Source organism: Monodon monoceros, unplaced genomic scaffold, assembly GCF_005190385.1.
Source record: "Monodon monoceros isolate NGI ecotype Baffin Bay Population unplaced genomic scaffold, NGI_Narwhal_1 Super_Scaffold_22, whole genome shotgun sequence".
In the NCBI taxonomy this organism is placed as follows: domain Eukaryota; kingdom Metazoa; phylum Chordata; class Mammalia; order Artiodactyla; family Monodontidae; genus Monodon; species Monodon monoceros.
In genome coordinates this window covers 86,293,032-86,314,949 of record NW_021703779.1, presented here as the reverse complement: position 1 = coordinate 86,314,949, position 21,918 = coordinate 86,293,032, and the positions used below count along the sequence as shown (strand labels likewise).

The window sequence follows — 21,918 nt, the reverse complement described above, 5'->3', positions numbered from 1 at the left end:
GTTGCTTCCATGTCCTGGCTATTGTAAATAGAGCTGCAATGAACATTTTGGTACATGACTCTTTTTGAATTATGGTTTTCTCAGGGTATATGCCCAGTAGTGGGATTGCTGGGTCATATGGTAGTTCTATTTGTAGTTTTTTAAGGAACCTCCATACTGTTCTCCATAGTGGCTGTACCAATTCACATTCCCACCAGCAGTGCAAGAGTGTTCCCTTTTCTCCACACCCTCTCCAGCATTTATTGTTTCTAGATTTTTTGATGATGGCCATTCTGACTGGTGTGAGATGATATCTCATTGTAGTTTTGATTTGCATTTCTCTAATGATTAATGACATTGAGCATTCTTTCATGTCTTTGTTGGCAATCTGTATATCTTCTTTGGAGAAATGTCTATTTAGGTTTTCTGCCCATTTTTGCACTGGGTTGTTTGTTTTTTTAATATTGAGCTGTCTGAGCTGCTTGTATACTTTGGAGATTAATCCTTTGTCAGTTGCTTCATTTGCAAATATTTTCTCCCATTCTGAGGGTTGTCTTTTGGTCTTGTTTATGGTTTCCTTTGCTGTGCAAAAGCTTTGAAGTTTCATTAGGTCCCATTTGTTTATTTTTGTTTTTATTTCCATTTCTCTAGGAGGTGGGTCAAAAAGGATCTTGCTGTGATTTATGTCATAGAGTGTTCTGCCTATGTTTTCCTCTAAGAGTTCGATAGTTTCTGGCCTTACATTTAGGTCTTTAATCCATTTTGAGCTTATTTTTGTGTGTGGTGTTAGAGAGTGTTCTAATCTCATATTTTTACATGTACCTGTCCAGTTTTCCCAGCACCACTTATTGAAGAGGCTGTCTTTTCTCCACTGTATATTCTTGCCTCCTTTATCAAAGATACAGTAACCATATGTGCATGGGTTTATCTCTGGGCTTTCTATCCTGTTCCATTGATGTATATTTCCTTTTTGTGCCAGTACCAGACTGTCTTGTTTACTGTAGCTTTGTAGTATAGTCTGAAGTCAGGGAGCCTGATTCCTCCAGCTCTCTTTTTCTTTCTCAAGATTGCTTTGGCTATTTGGGGTCTTTTGTGTTTCCATACAAATTGTGAAATCTTTTGTTCTAGTTCTGTGGAAAATGCCAGTGGTAGTTTTATAGGGATTGCTTTGAATCTGTAGATTGCTTTGGGTAGTAGAGTCATTTTCACAGTGTTGATTCTTCCAATCCAAGGACATGGTATATCTCTCTATCTATTTGTATCATCTTTAATTTCTTTCATCAGTGTCTTATAATGTTCTGCATACAGGTCTTTTGTCTCCTAGGTAGGTTTATTCCTAGATATTTTATTCTTTTTGTTGCAATGGTAAATGGGAGTGTTTGCTTAATTTAGCTTTCAGATTTTCATCATTAGTGTATAGGAATGCAAGAGATTTCTGAGCATTCATTTTGTATCCTGATACTTTAGCAAATTCATTGATTACCTCTAGTAGTTTTCTGGTAGCATCTTTAGAATTCTCTATGTATAGTATCATGTCATCTGCAAACAGTGACATCTTTACTACTTCTTTTCCAATTTGGATTCTGTTTATTTCTTTTTCTTCTCTGATTGTTTTGGCTAAAACTTCCATAGCTATGTTGAATAATAGTGGTGAGAGTGGGCAACCTTGTCTTGTTCCTGATCTTAGTGGAAATGGTTTCAATTTTTCACTATTGAGGATGATGTTGGCTGTGCATTTGTCTTATATGGCCTTTATTATGTTGAATAAAGTTCCCTCTATGCCTACTTTTTGGAGGGCTTTTTTTTATAAATCGGTGTTAAATTTTGTCAAAAGCTTTCTCTGCATCTATTGAGATGATCATATGGTTTTTCCCCTTCAGTCTGTTAAATTGGTGTATCACGTTGATTGATTTGCATATATGGAAGAATCCTTGCATTCCTGGGATAAACCCCACTTGATCATAATGTATGAGCCTTTTAATGTGCTGTTGGATTCTGTTTGCTAGTATTTTGTTGAGGATTTTTGCATCTATGTTCATCAGTGATAGTGGCCTGTAGTTTTTTTTCCTTGTGACATATTTGTCTGTTTTTGTTGTCATTGTGGTGAGTGAGTTGGGAGTGTTCCTCCCTCTGCTATATTTTGGAAGAGTTTGAGAAGTATAGGTGTTAGCTTGTCTCGAAATGTTTGATAGAATTCGCCTGTGAAGCCATCTGTTCCTGGGCTTTTGTTTGTTGGAAGATTTTTAACCACAGTTTCAATTTCAGTGCTTGTGATTGGTCTGTTCATATTTTCTATTTCTTCCTGGTTTAGTCTCAGAAGGTTGTGCATTTCTAAGAATTTTTCCATTTCTTCCAGGTCATCCATTTTATTGGCATATATTTGCTTGTAGTAATCTCTGATGATCCTTTGTATTTCTGCAGTGTCAGTTGTTAGTTCTCCTTTTTCATTTCTAATTCTATTGATTTGAGCCTTGTCCCTTATTTTGTTGATAAGTTCGCTAATGGTTTATCAATTTTGTTTATCTTCTGAAAGAACCAGCTTTTAGTTTTATTGATCTTTGTTATCGTTTCCTTCATTTACTTTCCATTTCTTTCTGATGTGATCTTTATGGTTTCTTTCCTTCTGATAACTTTGGGGCTTTTTTATTCTTCTTTCTGTAATTGCTTTTGGTGTAAGGTTAGGTTGTTTATTAGAGATGTTTCTTGTTTCTTAAGGTAGGCTTGTAAAGATATAAACTTCCCTCTTAGAACTGCTTTTGCTGCATCCCATAGTGTTTTGGTCGTTGTGTTTTCATTGTCATTTGTTTCTATGTATTTTTTGATTTCCTGTTTGGTATCTTCAGTGATTTCTTGGTTAGTGTGTTTTTTATCCTCCATATGTTTGTATTTCTTACAGATTTTTTTCCTCTAATTGATATGTAGTCTCATAGCGTTGTGGTCGGAAAAGATACTTCATTGATTTCAATTTTCTTAAATTTACCATGGCTTGATTATGACCCTAGATATGATCTCTCCTGGAGAATGTTCCATAAGCACTTGAGAAGAATGTGTATTCTGTTGTTTTTGGATGGAATGTCCTGTAAATATCAGTTAAGTCCATCTTTTTTTAATGTATCATTTAAAGCCTGTGTTTTCTTATTTATTTTCATTTTGGATGATCTGTCCATTGGTGAAAGTGGGGTGTTAAAGTCCCCTACTATGATTGTGTTACTGTCGATTTCCCCTTTTATGGCTGTTAGTATTTGCCTTATGTATTGAGATGGTCCTATGTTGGGTTCATAAATATTTACAATTGTTTTATTTTCTTCTTGGATTGATCCCTTGATCATTATCTAGTGTCCTTCTTTGTCTCTTTTAATAGTGTTTGTTTTAAAGTCTATTTTGTCTGATATGAGAATTGCTACTCCAGCTTTCTTTTGGTTTCCATTTGCACAGAATATATTTTTCCATCCCCTTACTTTCAGTGTGTACTTGTCTCTAGGTCTGAAGTGGGTCTCTTGTAGACAGCATATATATGGGCCTTGTTTTTGTATCCATTCAGCCAATCTGTGTCTTTTGGTGGGAGCATTTAATCCATTTACATTTAAGGTAATTATCAATATGTATGTTCCTATTCCCATTTTCTTAATTGTTTTGGGTTTATTATTGTAGGTGTTTTCCTTCTCTTTTGTTTCCTGACTAGAGAAGTTCCTTTAGCATTTGTTGTAAAGCTGGCTTGGTTGTGCTGAATTCTCTTAGCTTTTCCTTGTCTGTAGAGCTTTTAATTTCTCCGTCAAATCTGAATGAGATCCTTGCTGGTTAGAATAATCTTGGTTGTAGGTTTTTTCTTTCATCCCTTTAAATATGTCCTGCCAGTCCCTTCTGTCTTTCAGAGTTTCTGTTGAAAGATCAGCTGTTAAACTTATGGCTATTCACTTATCTATTACTTGTTGTTTTTCCCTTGCTGCTTTTAATATTTGTTCTTTGTATTTAATTTTTGACAGTTTGATTAATATGTGTTTTGGCGTGTTTCTCCTTGGATTTATTCTGTATGGGACTCTCTGTGCTTCCTGGACTTGATTAACTATTTCCTTTCCCATATTAGGGAAGTTTTTGACCATAATCTGTTCAAATACTTTCTCAGTCTCTTTCTTTTTCTCTTTTTCTTCTGGCACCCCTATAATTCAAATGTTGGTGCATTTAATGTTGTCCCAAAGGTCCCTGAGACTGTCCTCAATTCTTTTCATTCTTTTTCTTTATTCTGCTCTGCAGTAGTTATTTCCACTATTTTATCTTCCTGTTCACTTGTCCGTTCTTCTGCCTCAGTTATTCTGCTATTGATTCCTTCTAGAGAATTTTAAATTTTGTTTATTGTGTTATTCATCATTGTTTGTTTGCTCTTTCATTCTTCTAGGTCCTTGTTAAACGTTTCTTGTATTTTCTCCATTCTATTTTCAAGATTTTGTATCATCTTTACTATCATAACTCTGAATTCTTTTTCAGGTATACTGCCTATTTCCTCTTCATTTGTTTTACCTTGTTCCTTCATCTGTTGTGTGTTTCTCTGTCTTATCATTTTGCTTAACTCTTTGTGTTTGGAGTCTCCTTTCTGCAGGCTGCTGGTTCATAGTTCCCATTGTTTTTGGTATCTGCCCCCAGTGGGTAAGGTTGGTTTAGTGGGTTGTGTAGGCTTCCTGGTGGAGGAGAATGGTGCCTGTGTTCTGGTACATGAGGCTGGATCTTGTCTTTTTGGTGAGCAGGACCGTGTCTGGTGGTGTGTTATGGGGTGTCTGTGACCTTAATATGATTTTAAGCAGCCTCTCTGCTAATTGGTGGTTTATGTTCCTGTCTTGCTAGTTGTTTCACTTAGGGAGTCCATCACTGTAGCTTGCTGGTCATTGAGTAGTGCTGCGTCTTAGCATTGAGGTGGAGATATCTGAGAGATCTTTCACCATTTGATATTGCATGGGGCCAGGAGGTCTCTGGTGGACCAATGTCCTGAACTCGGCTCTCCCACCTCAGAGGCTCATGTCTGATACACAGCTGGAGCACTAAGACTAGTTGTGGAAATGAACCGCAGTCTCTTCAGTTCAGGAATATTATTTGGTAGAATGAATCAAAGTCATCCTACCAAAACCAAGGACTCTTCAAACATGTCTTGCTCTGAATTTGGCACCTGAAGTACTCTTCTACAGTAATATTTTTTAATGTATTTTTCTCTTATTAATATGGTTATAACAGTTTGATGTCTTTGGTTACTTTGAATATTTCTCAATCATAATCTCTTCAAATAATTCTCCACTCTTTCTTTCTTGGACTCTAATTAAACATGTATTAGATTTATTCACCATATTCCCTTTAACTCTCACCCACTCTCTTTTGGTACTTTCCATCATTCTGTCTCTTCATGTTACATTCTGTATATTTTCTTCAGACCTCTTTTTCATTTTTCTAATTCTTCTTTCAAGTAGAAAATTTACCTTTGACCTTTGAACCACAGCACCAAACATTCAGGGCATATTTTATGATGCCCCTAGCGTATTAAAGGGAGGTAAGGTTTAGAGATGTTAAATGAATATTCCCAGGTGACCCAGCATGAAAAACACAGAGCCCAAACTAACATCATAGATTAGTCCCTCAGCCGAAGTCCTTCCAACTGTGCTTGCTTTCTCCTGGGCTGTGGATCCTCCCAATCTCTCATATCCCAGGAAATAAAACCATAGTGAGGTTTCCAACGTTTTTAGAGCTGTGAAATACTTCTTTTTAGATTATAAAAGTCAGTGATTTTGCTTCATTGCTTATGATATTTTCCTAGGACTTTGTTCTGGCATTTGGAGCATTGATGTATTGTTCCCAAATCAGATTACAATGACCAAGTTAGTTCATTTCAAAGAAGAGCAAATCCGAGGATGTTTACCCAGGGAGGTATGGCAATTGTCCTGAACACAACAGTTTTGGTATACATCTTTCATCCTACCAGGAGCAAGATGGAGACACAGCAATGAGTGATTTCCAAATGGTCCCCTGTGTAGTCAGTATGAGTGCAATGTGTCAGCAAGCAGATGGCCAAACATTTAACTCTTTCATTCTTCTCCTTTCTCCATCTTGGCAGTCTGAGGAATACAAGGATTAATTAATTGCTTTATTATAGTGGTGGTATCAGTGGAGTGAACATGTGTAGAGGACTTTCTTAGAATTCATGAACTCCTTCCTTCTCTCCACTTCCCAAATCCCCACCCTCCCCCACAGGTACCCTCACCTTCCTCCTGTCATCACTGTGAGGACCACTACCCACCTCCACTCTCAATGCAACTTTGATCTGGCTCCCTCTTCTCACCTCAGTTTGGCAGAGGTTCAGGATCTTTACTATGGGGACCGTCTGTATAATGGGAGACAGGCCATCCAGCGCGAACAGTTTGTTGCTGCCCAAGTTCAAGGGTTTAGAGTGATGAAAGAAGAATTAGAGTGATGGTTACTATTTAGGGTCAGGGAGACAAATCTGCCCTCTATCCCATCTGTTCTACCCCATACCATAATACCAGCTCTGAGCCTACGGCCTCATCTCAGGAAAATTCTTTTCAATGAACCAAAGGCATTATCAAGACCATATCTATGTTAACATGTGGAGAGGAATAATTCCTCCAAAGAAAGAGATGTAGAATTGGGAGGATGGAACTTCAGGGAGGTGGTTTGAGATCACAGTGAGTACTTTGGCAAAGTACAGAGAATATATAGGTGAGGTAGCTCAGAAGGAGTTGTACTAGTCTTATGTAGAAATGCTAGGTACTTTGCTGGAGCCAGGAAAAGTTGATGAGCTGTCCTTTTCATTACTAGGAGTTAATATTCTCAGTCTTCTAAGGGCAGGTTCAGAGAAGTGACAACACGGAACAGGCTGACTACAGAAGGACCAGGGAGATTGTCTAAAGGCAAAGGAGGAAACTCCTGCTAAGAAGATGGAGCAACTCCTCACCAGTACCTCAGTTTGCCTCAAGTTGACAGTATGGGGGCTGGAGGTTCTGCAGTCCTTCTTGCAGTCTAATATTGAGGCAGGCCTGCCTAATCCATACAGACATAGAGGTTTCCTCCTCTGTCTGAGAGGGGCGCTCCTTGCCTTGCTCCTAAAGGGTCTCCCTTTCAATCCTAGGTTGGCATGGGGGCTTTACTTCCCCAGGCTAAGGTCTGAGGTTCTATTTAGCTACCATCATGACATTCATTTCTCTGGCCAAATTCCAGGAGCTGGGCCCCCCTTGGGAAAAAGCAGTGTTCTTTGAGTCAAGGGGCCAGACGTGGGCCCCCCCCCCCCCAGTGAGCAGAGGGCTTCCTGAGGCAGGAGTGGAAGGCAGAGGGCAGAGGTGGTAGAAAAGACAGCAGGACAGGTCTCTCAGGAGCACTTCTCCTCCCTCCCTGCATATGTCACATCATCCTGCCTGGTCCTTCACAGGAACCCTGGGCATCCTGAGACAGGTATGAGCGCTCAGATAAAGAACCAACTCAGACAGGTGAAGGGGCCATCAGGAGAGAGGACGGTGATCATAAGAGGGGGCCACAGATCCTCAGCCCCATGCTGACCTGGGACCTGACCCTTTCCTCCTTCTGGTGAAGGTCTGCCCCCATGACTGCTCTGTTTTCCATGCCCAAGTCTGGTTGAGCTCACATAGGTGACAAAGTTTCAACCAGCATCCAATAGGTCGCCAGCCCAAATTGTGCATATTTTCCATTCCTACCTGGGACACCAGGGCCATTCAGGGGCAGGTGAAGGGAAGGGCTGCAGCAGAGGCACCATTTCCCCTTTCTTTCCTCTTCTTCACTGACACCCACCACGGGAGAGCTTCTTTCCCTTCCCTTTGTTTTCTCTCTCTCCCTTGTCTCTGTACCCCTATGTCTCTCTCATCTCTCCCCTCCTACCTTCACTCCCTTTCTGTCTTCATCCCCCTCCATCTCCCTCCCTGCCTCCTGAGCCCCACCTCACTCTCCTCTCTGCCCCAGCATCCTGGGCCATCCCTGGGGGGTGTCCAGGTCTTGTCAGAGTGCTGGACCCCCAGTGAGGTAGCAGAGCCCTGAGCTCCCACCTCATTCCCTCTTCTCTCCACAGCCTTCAGTGGGGCCCTAGAGGAAGGAAGAGGGTGTAAGAAAGCCCTGCAGCATGGGTTTGAAATGCTGGCCCTTGTGCCACTGGAGAAGGGAGTCTGGGTAGTCTGGGTGGGAGCTACCCAGGGGAAGGAGAGGAAGGAGAGAAAGATGGAGAGGCAGAGAGAGAGAGGCTTCACAACCCTGAACTGTTAATTACTTCTTTCTATTTTTGTTTTCGGACAGTGCCATAGGAATTGTTTCCCCAAGTTGATAGCCAGTGACTGCCTACATTCATCATTGTCTCTTACTAACATTGGTGACCTCTGAACCTGTCCTCAAGCCCTTTAAGTTGAGGAAATTACACCCTATTCTCAGTCTGTTGACAGCTTTTATCATTAGTGGGTATTGGATTGTGTCAAATACTTCTTCTGCATCATTAATATAAGCATGGGAGCTTTCTTCTTTATGCTGTTGATTTGAAGGATTACATTAATTGATTTTCAAATGTTGAATCAACCTTACATACTTGTAATGAATCCCACATCGTCATGGTGTATAATTTTTAAATATATTGTAAGATTCTATTTGCTAACATGTTGTTGAGGATTTTTGCATCTATCTTCATGAGAAGTATTGGTCTGTAGATTTCTATTTTTGTAACGGTGATTGTCTGGTTTTTGTGTTGGCTTAATGTTGGCCTCATAGACTGAGTTAGGAAGTACTCTCTCTGCTTCTATCTTCTGGAAGAGATTATAGAGACTTATTCTAATTTCTTACATAAATGTATTGGTATAAATAACCAATTAAGCCATCTGGGTTGATGCTTTCTGTTTTAAAAAGTTATTAGTTATTGATTCAATTTCTTTAACAGATATAGGCTTATAAAAATTGTCTATTTGAAATATATTTTAAGTTTGAAATATATAGATTTATGTCTCTTGGGGTTTTTTTTGTTTTGTTTGTGTATTTGACTGCTTTAGTGAGATATAATTCACATATCATACAATTCACCCAAACTATACAATTCAGTTGTCTTTAGGATATTCACAGCCACCACCACCATAGTCAATTTTAGAACGTTTTCATCACTTCAAAAAGACACACCGAACCCTTGAGTTGTCACCACTTATACTCCTATCCCTTAAGCCTTAAGCAACTAATAATCTACTTTGTCTTTAAAGATTTGCCTATTTTGGACATTTTACGTGAATGAAATTATATAATATGTGGCCTTTTGTGACTGGCTTCTTTCACTTAGTATATATTTTCAATGTTGATCCATGTTGTAGGATATATCAGTAAATCACTCCTTTTCATTTCTGAATAATAGTCTGTAGTGTGGATATACCTCACTTTGTTTAACTGTCAGTCAGGTGATGGGCAATTGGATTGTTTCCACTTTGGGCCATTATGAATAATGCTGCTATAAACTTTACTCTGTAATTTTCTTAACATCTTTATTGGAGTATAATTGCTTTACAATGGTGTGTTAGTTTCTGCTTTATAACAAAATGAATCAGTTATACATATATATATGGTCCCATATCTCTTCCCTCTTGCGTCTCCCTCCCTCCCACCCTCCCTATCCCACCCTTCTAGGTGGTCACATAGCACCGAGCTGATCTCCCTGTGATATGCGGCTGCTTCCCACTAATTTTTGTGTGAATATATGTTTTCATTTCTCTTGGATATATACCTAGAGTGGAATTATTGGGTTGTATGGTAACTCTGTTCGTTCATTTCAGGAAATTGTAGACTGTTTTACAAAGTGGCTGTGCCATTTTACATTCCCACCAGGAGTGTATGAGGGTTCTGATTTCTCCATATCCTCACTAATGTTCGGTGTTACCTGCCTTTTTCATTCCAGCTACCTTAGTGGGTTTGAAGTGGTATCTCATTGTGGTTTTGATTTGAATTTCCCCAATGACTAATGATGTTGAGTATCTCATTGCGCATTTTTATATGTTGCTTGGAGAAATGTCTATTAAGATCACTTGCCCAGTTTTAAAAATTGGGTTAGTTGTCTTATTATTAGTGAGTTGTAAGTGTTCCTTATATATTAAGGATACAAGTCTCTTATCAGATATATGATTTACAAATATTTCCCTCAATTATGTGGGTGCTATTTTCACTTTCTGGATGATGTCCTTTGAAGAAAAGTCTCACTTTTGATAAAGTCCCTAATGTCTATATTTTCTTGCTCATGCTTTTGTTGACATGTCTAATAATTCTTTGCAAAATCCAAGGTCATCAAGATTTACCACTATATTTTCTTCTAAGGATTTTATGGATTTAGATCTCACATTTAGTTTTTTGATCCATTTGGTGTTAATTTTTGTATATCATGTGAGATTAAAGTTCCAGCTCCATTCTTTTGCATGTGGCTCTCTAGTTGTCCCAGCAGCATTTGCAGAAAAGGCTATTCTTATTTCCCATTGAATGGCCTTGAAACCCTTGTCAAAAATTGCTTAACCAAAGATGCTTGGTGTTGTTTCTGGACTCTCCATTCTATTCTGTTAAGCTGTATGTATATCCCTGTGCCAGTATCACAGTATCTTGATTACCATTGCTTTGTGGTAAGCCTTGAAATAGAGAACTGGGAGTCCTCTTGCTTTATCCTTTTTCAAGTTTGTTTTGACTAATCTGAGTTCCTTGCAATTCCATATGTATGCATTTAAAAGTCAGCTTGTTAAATTCTACAAAGCAATCTGCTGTGTTTCTGACAGACATTGCATTATATCTGTAGATCAATTTGGAGATTATTGCCATCCTAATAATATTGTGTTCTGATCCACGATCATGGGATATTTTCCCATTTATTTAGATCTTGTTTAATAACTTTCAACAATATTTTGTATTTTTCAGATGTGGATTCTGTAATTTTTTTGTTACATTAACTCATAAGTATTTTATTTTTTTGATACCATTGTAAAAGGAAATGTTTTCTAAATTTCAATTTAGATTGCTCATTGCAAGTGTGTGGAAAGACAAGTGACTTCTGTATATTGATCGTATATTGAAAGGCCAGCAAATTGAAAGTAGTGGAAGATTAGTTTCTTCTCTGGGACTTATCGTATTTCTTTTTATTAAAACTATTTAAGCATTTTTCAGATGCAGTAAGCCAAACAAACTAAGATATGATAATTTTAAGAAAATAATCAGACTTATTAAATCCTTTTTAGTATAAAAAATATTAAACCCTCACAATCTTAGGAAGAAAAGCTTTTCATTTACAGATTCACAGACAGAGAGCTCACAGCTTCAGCTCCACAACCTGACCAATGAGTCTAATGCTAAATCAGACACAAATACATATGCAAACAAGTTCTGCAGGAAAAAAAAATCATTACAAGGAGATGACAGAGAATGGATACTTGGCCTTTTTACTCATTCATATAGGAACTTTATGTGTTCTTCATATAATATTCTCGCCATTCTTTCACACTCACTCGAGAATTTCATGACCCCCTTCCCAACCCGTGGAATTCATTAAACAAAAAACCATAATACTCTTTCCCACATTTTGAAGGTTTCACAGGCTTCCAGTCTTGAACCTAGTTATCAAGACTAGGACACCAGTCTCTAAACTGAAAGAAAAGTTTACCAGTCTCTTCTCTGTAGCTGACATTTTCATTCATGAATTCCATCGGCAAAACAGACCATATCTTTTAGACTCCCACTGGTAAAGAAAACTTTTGAATAAGCAAGACTCAGTGGTTTGCAACTAGTATTGCTTTACTACTCAGAGAAACATATTTAAAAAATAATGTATAACTTAGAGAGTTAAATGAGCATCATACTTGGAAACCTGAAAACACAGAAAATGAATTTGATCTGCCACATTTCAGGAAGAGCCCATCACGGGCCATGGCAGCTCAGGCAACAGGAAGTTCAAGGAGAAGCAAAGGACTGCAAAGGCAAGCTTGATGTTACATTTTCTTATTGAGGAACTGCTCTCCAATCCAGTGGGTGATCAAAAGATGAGCAGATTCTGGTAAGCTCACCAGAATCATCAAAATATAATGATTAGGGACTTCCCTCATGGTCCAGTGGTTAAGACTTTGCCTTCCAATGCAGGGGGGGCGGGTTTGGTCCCTGGTCGGGGAGCTAAGATCCCACATGCCTTGCAGACAAAAAACCCAAAAGCATAAAACAGAAGCAATATTGTAACAAATTCAATAAAGACTTTAAAAATGGTTCACATAAAAAAATACTGATTAAAAATCAATTTCCTTGAAACTTCCAGTGCCAGCTAAGCTTGAGAACATAATAACAACAACGTGGCTATAGCATAGCAGAAAAGCAAAGGAAAATGTAAAGGGTAGAAAGCAGAAGACGAACTGCTTACTGTCCTTGGGACTTGAACAAGGACACAAGAGTAAAGTTCCCTCAGTTTTCTTATTTCCTCCAAAATATCCCAGGGCACTGCAGAAGCCTCCAACTCAGAACCACCAACAATGATACACACAAAGCTCTAAGAAAAGTCTACTCCTCTAGCCAAAGGATCATGAAAAGTGTGGTCTAAACACAGAAGACCTGTTTGGTAATAATGCACCTCCTCTCCAGACAAACACCAATGGAAAAACTTTACCCCAACCCCTGAGGTTTCAGAGGCTGGGGTTGGGGGCTAATCTGCTACCCTGCCTCTCTGAAGCAGGTGATGACCATTCAATTCACCCATCAGGGTAATGTCAGAGGGGTCCATCAGCAACCTAAGGCTCCACCCCCATTCAACAACAATGACACTGAAGGAGGCAGTGCAGATTGGGACTAGTAAGCATTCCATTATCCCCATTTCTGGTGTCAGTGATGCCAGTGGTTAGCTGAACCTCCACATCCACCTGGCATTAATGAGGTGGTTTCAGGTGGGACTACTCAACACTCCACTTTCTCCCTCACCTTTCTTTGTGTGCTGGGCCCTTTTGAGAGCTGAGCCTCTCCTCCACCCATCATCAAGACAAAACCTGGTAGTGGGAGGCAGGGTTGCTTCACACTCAGCTTTCCCTCTTTTTCCCTTGAAGTCTCAGAGACCAGTGGCAAGCTAGCCAAGCTTCTTCCCCCAGCCCTGCAGGCAGCCACAAATTATTCAGTCTGCCATTCCCATCCCCCTTCCATAGTGTCACCAATGCCCAGAGGGGAACTGAGCTTATACTCCCATTCTGAGGCAACAAAATGTTGTGAATTGGTGTCTCTCGTTCATTGGAAATGTAGGCAGGGCTGGGGTGGGAGTTCAGCTACCACTGAGGCAGTGTGACAGAGTAATCCACTTTTGCTAGGGTGGAATCAGAACAGGAATCTGAACATATAACCCATACCACTCTGTGTTACACCAAAATATCACGCAAAAAATAAAGATAAATAGGGTCCAGAGTCTGATAATGTGGTATTCAAAATGCCAAGGTTATGATAGAGATCAAAATACCAAGAATCAAGAAAATCACATCTTGAATAATAAAACACAACCTACAGATGCCAACGCTGAAGTGAATAATGTTGGAATAATGACAAGAATTTTGAAGTGACCATCCTAAAGTAATTATGAAGCAGTTACAGATTCTCTTAAAACAAATGAAAATCTCAGCAAAGAAGTGGGATTTAAAAGAAAGAAACAAGTGGAAACTATAGAACTCAAAAATAGTGTATCTCTTATTGAAACTGCATGGATCCTGGGAGATAGTTCTGAGATCACAAAGTGGGCTTCTTCTACCTTGCTTTCTATCTTACTATCCACCAATTAATATTAGATTTGGTATTCAGAAGGAAGATATAATAGAGTGTCATTTACACATTTACTGAAATTGACAAATGAAGTCAGACTTTTACTTATAAATGGTAATTCTCTTCATATTTGAAATTTTTTCAGTGAGAACTATATTTCCAATTGTTCAGTCATATGCTAAACATTTTCCATAAACTGAGTGAACTATACTTGTAGTGCCAAGATTTGGAAAAAGGATATCTAAAACATATTCATCAGGTATATCTACAATATACCAGAAATTACATCCTTTGCAAATTAAAAATATGAGAAGCCTGTTTTCAAGATTCTTGTAGGGGTATGAGAAGGAAAATATTACCTTAAAATTCTTCTTTTGAAAAGTTTCTGCTATTCTTGATCTTCACCCAGCAATGGTCGACCTAGAGGAAGATGTTAAGTGCATTATCATTGCACCCTGCCCAGTTGCTGTCTGTATAAGTGGCGCACCAATTCAACCTATCAGTTGTTTTCTCTTCAGGATGGTCTGGGCAGAACCTGACATTAGGCTGGGCTAATGTCTTTTCCTTTGATGGAGGGAGAACTGGCTTTTCATTATCCTTGCCTGGGGATCTTTAGAAAATTTTCTGGACACCCTAAGCACTTCAACTGGTGATTACCCATTAAAAAAGTGATACTGGGTTTTAGATTCATTAAATCATTACATTTTCCTTAAACCACTTATGGTAAATAGTATTGACAGGGGTTATTATTCCCTTGGACTGAAGCACAATCTAAAGCACAGTGTGGTTTAAAGTAACTTCTTGGAAATTGCGAGATATATTTTTAAGCAATAGAGACTAGGAAGAACCCTAGATCTCTTGATGCTCAATTCTGATAACATAAGTCAATGATAATGATAATAATTATCCATTTACCATCACTGTCAAGTGTTCTGCTAAGCCCTATATATGCATTATCTGAATGGAACACAATCAACAGTCTTAAGAAGTCACATCAATTGCCACTCTTGGATAGCCTCATCCACCAGAGGGCAGACAGCAGAAGCAAGAACTACATTCCTGCAGGCTGTGGAAGAAAAACCACATTCACAGAAAGATAGACAAAATGAAAAGGCAGAGGACTTTGTACCAAATGAAGGAACAAGATAAAACCCCAGAAAAACAACTAAATGAAGTGGAGATAGGCAACCTTCCAGAAAAAGAATTCAGAATAATGATAGTGAATATGATCCAGGACCTCAGAAAAAGAATGGAGGCAAAGATCGAGAAGATGCAAGACATCTTTCACAAAGACATAGATGAATTAAAGAACAAACAAACAGAGATGAACAATACAATAACTGAAATGTAAAATACACTAGAAGGAACCAACAGCAGAATAACTGAGGTGGAAGAACAGATAAGGGACCTGGAAGACAGAATGGTGGAATTCACTGTTGTGGAACAGAATAAAGAAAAAAGAATGAAAACAAATGAAGACAGCTTAAGAGACATCTGGGACAACAATAAATGCACCAACATTTGCATTATAGGAGTCCCAGAAGGAGAAGAGAGAGAGAAAGGACCCAAGAAAATATATGAAGAGATTATAGTCGAAAAATTCCCTAACATGGGAAAGGAAATAGCCACCCAGTCCAGGCAGCACAGAGAGTACGAGGCAGGATAAACCCAAGGAGAAACACACAAAGGCACATAGTAATCAAATGGACAAAAATTAAAGGCAAAGAAAAATCATTAAAAGCAACAAAGGAAAAATGACAACATACACGGGAACTTGCAGAGGTTAACATCTGATTTCTCAACAGAAATTCTACAAGCCAGAAGGGAGTGGCATGGTACATTTAAAGTGATGAAAGGGAAGAACCTTAAACCAAGATTACTCTACCCAGCAAGGATAGATTTGACAGAGAAATCAAAAGCTTTACAGGCAAGCAAAAGCTAACAGAATTCACCACCACCAAACCAGCTCTACAACAAATGCTAAAGGAACTTCTCTAAGTGGGAAACACAAGAGAAGAAAAGGACCAACAAAAACAAACCCAAAACAATTAAGAAAATGGTAATAGGAACATACATATTGATAATTATCTTAAATGTGAATGGATAAATGCTCCAACCAAAAGACATGGGCTTGCTGAATGGATACAAAAGCAAGACCCATATATATGCTGTCTACAAGAGACCCACTTCAGAACTAGGGACACATACAGAATGAAAGTGAGGGGATAGAAAAAAGATATTCCATGTAAATGGAAATCGAAAGAAAGCTGGAGTAGCAATACTCATACAAGACAAAATAGACTTTAAAATAAAGAATGTTACAAGAGACAAGGAAGGACACTACATAACGATCAAGGGATCAATCCAAGAAAAAGGTATAAAAATTATAAATATATATGCACCCAACATAGGAGCACCTCAATACATAAAGCAAATGATAACAGCTATAAACAGGGAAATTGACAGTAATGCAATAATAGTGGGGGACTTTAACACCTCACTTAGAGCAATGGACAGATCATCCAGACAGAAAATTAACAAGGAAACACAAGCTTTAAATGACACAATAGACCGGATAGCTTTAATTGATATTTATAGGACATTCCATCCAAAAACAGCAGGTTACACTTTCTTCGCAAGTGCACACGGAGCATTCTCCAGGATAGATCACACCTTGTGTCACAAGTCAAGCCTCAGTAAATTTAAGAAAATTGAAATCATATCAAGAAGCTTTTCGGACCCCAAAGCTATGAGACTAAAAATAAATTATAGGAAAAAAACGTAAAAAACACAAACTCCTGGAGCCTAAACAATATGTTACAAAATAACCAAGAGATCAAGATGAAATCAAAGAGGAAATCGAAAAATACCTAGAGACAAATGACAATGAACACAAGAGGGAAGGAGGAGATATGGGGATATATGAATATGTATAGTTGAGTCACTTTGTTATAAAGCAGAAACTAACACACCACTGTAAAGAAATTATACTCCAATAAAGATGTTAAAAAAATGGCAATGAAAGCATGACGACCCCAAACCTATGGGATGCAGCAAAAGCAATTCTAAGAATGAAGTTAATAGCAATAACAATCCTACCTCAGGAAACCAGAAAAATCCCAAGTAAGCAATCTAACCTTACACCTAAAGGAACTAGAGAAAGAAGAACAAACAAACCCCAAGTTAGTAGAAGGAAAGAATTCGTAAAGACCAGAGCACAAATAAATGAAAAAGAAACAAAGAAGAGAATAGCAAAGGTCAATGAAACTAAAAGCTGGTTCTTTCAGAAGATTATCAAAACTGATAAACCTTTAGCCAGACTCATCAAGAAAAAGAGGGAGAGGACTCAAATCAGTAAAATTAGAAATGAAAAAGGAGAAGGTACAACAGACACAGCAGAAATACAAAGGATCATAAGAGACTACTACAAGCAACTATATGTCAATAAAATGGACAACCCGGAAGAAATGGACAAATTCTTAGAAAGGTATAACCTTCCAAGACTGAACAGGAAGAAATAGAAAATATGAACAGACCAATCAGAAGTAATAAAGTTGAAACTGTGATTAAAAATCTTCCAAAAAACAAAAGTCCAGGACCTGATGGTTTCAGAGGTGACTTCTATCAAACATTTAGAGAAGAGCTAACACCCATCCTTGTCAAACTCTTCCAAAAAATTGCAAAGGAAGGAACACTCCCAAAGTCATTCTACTAGGCCACCATCACCCTGATACCAGAACCAGAAAAAGCCACTACGAAAAAAAGAAAATTACAGACCAATATCACTGATAAATATAGATGCAAAAATCCTCAACAAAATACTAGCAAACAGAATCCACCAACACATCAAAAGGATCATACACCAGGATCAAGTGGGATTTATACCAGGAATGCAAGGATTCTTCAATATATGTAAATCAATCAATGTGATACACCATATTAACAAATTGAAGGATAAAAACTGTATGATAATCTCAATAGAGGCAGAAAGAGATTTCAACCAAATTCAACACCCATTTATGATAAAAATTCTCCAGAAAGTGGGCATAGAGGGAAACTACCTCAACATAATAAAGACCATATACGACAAACCCACAGCAAACATCATTCTCAATGGTGAAAAACTGAAAGCATTTCCTCTAAGATCAGGAAGAAGACAAGGATGTCCACTCTCACCACTATTATTCAACATAGTTTTGGAAGTCCTAGCCACGGCAATCAGAGAAAGAAAAGAAATAAATGGAACTTAAATTGGAAAAGAAGAAGTAAAACTATCACTGTCTGCAGATGACATGATACTATTCATAGATAATCGTAAAGATGCTACCAGAAATCTACCGGAGCTAATCAATGAATTTGGTAAAATAGCAGGATACAAAATTAATGCACAGAAATCTCTTGCATTCCTATACACTAACAACAAAAGATTAGAAAGAGAAAGTAAGGAAACACTCCCATTTACCACTGCAACCAAAAGAATAAAATAACTAGGAATAACCTACCTAAGGAGGTAAAAAACCTGGGCTCAGAAAACTATAAGACACTGATGAAAGAAATCAAAGATGACAAAAACAGATGGAGAGATGTACCATGTTATTGGACTGGAAGAATCAACATTGTGAAAATGACTATACTACCCAAAGCAATCTACAGATTCAGTGCAATCCCTAACAAATTACTAAAGGCATTTTTTACAGAACTAGAACAAAATGTCTTAAAAGTTATATGGAGACACAAAAGACCCTGAATAGCCAGTGCAATCCTGAGGGAAAAAAACAGAGTTGGAGGAAGCAGACTCCTTGACTTCAGGCTATACTACAAATCTACAGTAGTCAAGACAATCTGATATTGGCACAAAAACAGAAATACAGATCGATGGAACAGGGTAGAAAGCCCAGAAATAAACCCATGCACCTATGGTTGACTAATGTATGCCAAAGGAGGCAAGGATATACAATGGAGAAAAGACAGTCTCTTCAATAAGTGGTGCTGGGAAAACTGGACAGCTACAGGTAAAAGAATGAGATTAGAAGACTCCCTAACACCATACACAAAAATAAACTCAAAATGGATTAGAGATCTAAATGTAAGACCGGACACTATAAAACTCTTAAAGGAAAACTTCGGAAGAACACTCTTTGACATAAATCACAGCAAGATCTTTTTTATCCACCTCCTAGAGTAATGGAAGTAAAAACAAAAATAAACAAATGGGACCTAATGAAACTTAAAAGCTTTTGCACAGCAAAGGAAACTATAAAAAAAACAAAAAGACAACCCTCAGAATGGGAGAGAGTATTTGCAAGCGAATCAACGGACAAAGGAGCTATCTCCAGTATATATAAACAGCACATGCAGCTCAATATTAAAAAAAAGAAAACCCAATTAAAACCTGGGCAGAAGACCTAAATAGACATTTCTCCAAAGAAGACATACAGATGGCCAACAGGCACATGAAAAGCTGCTGAACATCACTAATTATTAGAGAAATGCAAATCAAAACTACAATGAGGTATCACCTCACACCAGTTAGAATGGGCATCATCAGAAAATCTACAAACAACAAATGCTGGAGACAGTGTGGAGAAAAGGGAACCCTCTTGCACTGTTGGTGGGAATGTAAATTGGTATAGCCACTAGGGAGAGTAGTATGGAGGTTCCTTAAAAAACTACAAATAGAACTACCATATGACCCAGCAATCCTACTACTGGGTATATACCCAGAGAAAACCATAATTCAAAAAGACACACACAGACAAATGCAGCACTATTTACAATAGCCAGGTCATGGAAGCAACGTAAATGCCCATCATCAGATGAATGGATAAAGAAGATGTGGTACATATATACAATGGAATATTACTCAGCCATAAAAAGAAAAAAAATTGGGTCATTTATAGAGATGTGTGTGGGCCTAGAGACTGTCATACAGACTGAATTAAGTCAGAAAAAGAAAAACAAATATCGTAGAATAACACATATATGTGTAATCTAGAAAAATAGTGCAGATGCACTGGTTTGCAAAGCAGAAATGGAGACACAGATATAGAGAACAAATGTGTGGACACCAAGGGGAGAAAGTGCGGGCGGGTGGGTTGTGGATGGTGCTGGGATGAATTGGGAGATTGGGATTGACATGTATACACTAATATGTATAAAATAGATAAGTAATAAGAACCTGCTGAAAATCAATCAATAAATAAATAAAATTCAAAAAAATTGCCATTCTCCTTTTGAATATGGATAATGAAATCTTGGAAGAGTTGATGTGCCTGGCCAAGGTCATGTAGCTTGTGGTACCACTAAGTGGTAAAGCCGTAAAACCAGGGATCCAGTCTTAAGACATTGGATGCCATTACCCCATCTACTGACAGATGACATTGTACTGCAAAAATTAAAATGGCTGTGGCTGGTCTACTTCTTTATCTTCAATTAGAGTGTAAGAAAAAATGTTGGTCTTCCCTGGTGGCACAGGGGTTAAGAATCTGCCTGCCAATGCAGGGCACACAGGTTCGAGCCCTGGTCTGGGAATATCCCACAGCCACGGAGCAACTAAACCCATGTGACACAACTACTGAGCCTGTGCTCTGGAGTGCGTGAGCCAAAATTACTGAGCCCGTGTGCCACAGCTACTGAAGCCCGCGCACCTAGAGCCTGTGCTCCGCAACAAGAGAAGCCACCGCAATGAGAAACCTGTGCACTGCAATGAAGAGTAGTCCCCACTGGCTGCAACTTGAGAGAGCCCACGCGCACCAACAAAGACCCAACGCAGCCAAAAATAAACTAAAATTAAAATTCAAAAAGAAAAGAAAAAGTGTTGAAGAAAGAAAACAGAAAAAAACAAAAGTAAACTAAAGCAAAATAAAAACAAAAAAGAAAACAAACGAACAAACAAAGGAAACAACCCAGAAAAGCGATGATCAAATGCTAAGTGTCATGAAGAAAAGTAAGCCTTGTCTGATAAGTTGACAGAGATGTGAGTTTAGTAAGGAAGGTGGTTATAGGGCTATCTGGGGCAGGCTGTTACAGGAAAACATATAATTGTAGGGGAACATGTTTGGTGAGTTAGGGTTAGAGGCACAGAAAAGAGGCTAGTGTGGCTGGAGAAAAATTCATTCAACAAATATTCAAGTATCCAGTGAACCAGGCATTACTATAGGCACTTAGGATATGTTAATGAACAAACCAACAAAGGTTCCTGCCCTCCTGGAATTTATATTTTTCCACCAAGGGAGATGGCCAATTTACAAAATTGCATATGAATAAAGTGTATTGTAGTCCAAAAGGTGGTAAACAATTGGGACCAGAAAAGGAAGCAGACAGGGAAGAAGTGGAAGCAGGAGTCCAGGGAGAGTGTTGGAAACAAATACTATTAGCTATTCTTGCAATTGATAGGAGAGTTATTAGTGGGCGGCAGTTTTCTCCATTACGTTGCTTTTGTCAAATATCAGTGTAAATGCTATGCTGGCTTTACTGCACAGAGGCAAGAATACATTTTTCCTATGCTTTGGTGGGGACTCGACTGCTCGTTTAATATAGCAGAGCCCCAGGGAAACTAAAGTCTGATGGCTTTATGTCATCATTGGCCACTCGTGTTTTTTCTTTTTCTTTTCTTTTTTTTTTTTTTTTTTTTTGCGCTACACGGGCCTCTCACTGTCATGGCCTCTCCCGTTGCGGAGCACAGGCTCGGGATGCGCAGGCTCAGCGGCCATGGCTCACACGCCCAGCCGCTCCACGGCACGTGGGGTCTTCCCGGACCAGGGAATGAACCCATGTCCCCTGCATCGGCAGGCGGACTCTCAACCACTGCGCCACCAGGGAAGCCCGCCACTCATTTTTAAGTTCACACCCTCTGTTGTGTAGACTATCAATTTGGACGTCAGTTCTCTAGGTTTGAGACCCGGCCTGGCAGAAACCCTGGCCAGGCGGTGCCCAGGCGACAAGGAGAGACACTTTGACAAGGAGATGTCAGAGGGTGGCACTGGCATCTGAGAAGAACCCTGTCACGCATAAGGCTCTCTCCCCTCGGTCCCTCTGGGTGGGGTCGGGAATCCGGCCCCTCCTCCCGGTACAGAGTAGATTGAGTGATAGAGGGTCACGTGACCTGAGCTGCACCAATCCAAGTCTTTTCCAGCGAGCTTAACTTTGAGAGGGAACCGGTAAGACGCCCAG

The 21,918-nt window shown here is 38.9% G+C and overlaps 1 protein-coding gene and 1 long non-coding RNA gene across 2 annotated transcripts in view; one reads left to right on the top strand and one right to left on the bottom strand.

Moving 5' to 3' along the window:
• The window catches only part of NXF3 (nuclear RNA export factor 3), a 1,139,741-nt gene that overhangs the window by 678,721 nt on the left and 439,102 nt on the right, over nt 1-21,918 (top strand). The window lies entirely within an intron of this gene.
• LOC114905733 overlaps nt 1-21,918 on the bottom strand; it is a 336,532-nt gene that overhangs the window by 266,407 nt on the left and 48,207 nt on the right. The window lies entirely within an intron of this gene.